Below are 2,255 nucleotides of genomic sequence, written 5' to 3'. Positions count from 1 at the left end.
CTTTAGGCTTTTGAAAGTCTGTTTTTATAGATGATTTCTGCATCTCTCTAGTTCTGCGCCTGTCTAAATATCTTCCAAAACTATGAGAAGGGAGGCTCCTCAAATACCTATCTTCCACACTAAAGGGAGCAAGTAGAAGTTATAAGAAAATAAGTTTCTCTGGCAGATTCACTGCCAGGGACACCCTCTACCCTTTGGATTGATTTCAGCCTCAGCAGGAGTTTCCCTGTTTCCTGAGCTTTCTCGCCGTCTTTTGATAATGAGCTACCGTGTATTGTTTTGTCCTCCTGAGCTGCAGATTGCTGCTTACATGAGGATTTTTATTTGAAGATCTTTTGCTGCATAATTATACCTTCTGTCCAGATTGCACTGATGGGAAGTGGGCAGCTCCTCTCCCTCTGTTGTTCAGGCATAGGGAAAGGCCAGATGGGTCAGTAGCTAACAGCTGAGAAAGATACTCTCATAGGTCATTGGTGGGAAGTTCAATATTATTGCATGCTGCTTCTGTTTGAACTCAGGGGCTATGTAAGATGAAGTACATAGTAAGTCGGTGGTAATCATTAAATATCAGCGGGTAAAAGCAAAGAGGTAGATGTTCCAGATGAATCACCCCACTGCTGTCTTCCTAGTGCAAAGAATGTGGTCTTTACATGCAATATCAGAGCCTGACAACCACACACAGAACCCTCAAAGAGCAACTTTTGGGTTTGCAGTTGGTGTGTAAATGATTGTGATCAAATACTCCACTGGAGTGGAGCTCGGACTCACAGCATTGCATTTCACAGAGGCATAAAACATTTCAGGATGCATAATCTTTTCTGGCCTTCATTTCCCCCCCATTATTTGATTATTCTTCAGGAAAAGAACACACACACACACACACACACACACACACACAAAACTATTTAAATTATGCCCCCCCCCCAATGTCACAGATCTGTTGAAAGACTCATGTATGAGGTCCTAGATTTGATTCCCAGCACACACACGGGAAGGTGGGGACTTTATCTAGTCCCCTCTCTTCAATCCCCGAATTGCATAGATCCTGATCTATTATTTTCCCTTTGAAAACAAGCCCTTTCATGTCTTTTGTATACAATCTCGGCCTGGAATGTATCACCATTTGCAGGCTGTTGAAGAAGGATCTAAAATTCTCCTCAATAGTGTTATTATAGAGTATTTCATTCAGTAAATGAGAAGATTTAATTTTCATTAATTCCATGCAAAAATCATAAAATTATTTATATTACAATGAAATTTTCAAAAAGAAATTTTCAAAACATAATCTTACTTATTACCAATATTTTCTGAATCCTTCAAAAAGAACATGTATTGCTCAATTCAGCAGCACATATGCTAAAAACTGAAACAATACAAGGAAGATTAGTGTTATGGCCCCTGTGCAGGCTGAAATGTAAATTGGCAAGGTGTTCCATATTTTATAAAATGTATCTATTGTCTATTAGGTTTTTATAGAAATTGTAATATTTTAACATATAAGGTTCTTTCATTATATAAACAAAAACATTTTCATTGTTTTTTAATTAGCACCATACACCCTATTAATAATATGATAGTACTCTGGGCAAACATATACATAGAAAAATAAATAGTGGTGGTTGGTTTATGCCTTTAATCCCAACATTTGGAATTCAGAGGCAGGTTGATCTCTGAGTTTAGGCCAACCTGGTCTATAGAGCAAGTTCCAGGACAGCCAGAGCTACACAAGGAACCCCTGTCTTGGAAAAAAATTAGCATATTTTTTAGACAGGAAATACTTATATTTCATCTGAGAAAATGGCCCTAGCTCAGGTGTATGATCAGTTTTGATACCATTTCCAGTGTGCTGCCCTGGTGGATGGCTCACTCATCTCACACATGTGTGAAAATAAAATCTAATGATGTGTGGTGGATGGACTTAGTACAATACCTGACAGTCACTGAACTCTTAGAATAAGTAAAATCCTTTGTCTTGAACACATACAATATATTTACGCCAGCTGTGTTCCTGCTGATTTCCTGATTCCTTGTTTGGGGGAAAGAGAGAGAGAGAGAGAGGAGAGAGAGAAAAGAAAAGAGAGAGAGAGAGAGAGAGAGATCATCTTTACAGCTTTTCCAAAGAGGAACTAGTAAGACCGAAGTGTGATTACATTAACAAGAAGCACATACGCAGGTGGTCCTCTTCTTCTCGAACACGACTAGACAATATAAATGTCAGAGTTTAGAATAAATGTAAATCTTAGGACACAATGTTG

General features: G+C 38.4%; 1 non-coding gene across 1 annotated transcript; it reads left to right on the top strand.

The window, feature by feature from the left end:
* Positions 1-1,332: 1,332 nt before the first annotated feature.
* LOC119801570 lies at positions 1,333-1,442 on the top strand. The gene has a single exon (XR_005283252.1). It is a non-coding gene; the product is annotated as a U6 spliceosomal RNA (small nuclear RNA).
* Positions 1,443-2,255: the final 813 nt, after the last annotated feature.

Source organism: Arvicola amphibius, chromosome 14 (assembly GCF_903992535.2).
Source record: "Arvicola amphibius chromosome 14, mArvAmp1.2, whole genome shotgun sequence".
NCBI lineage: Eukaryota > Metazoa > Chordata > Mammalia > Rodentia > Cricetidae > Arvicola > Arvicola amphibius.
Note: the sequence above shows the minus strand (reverse complement) of the source record. Positions and strands in the feature narration are given on the sequence as shown.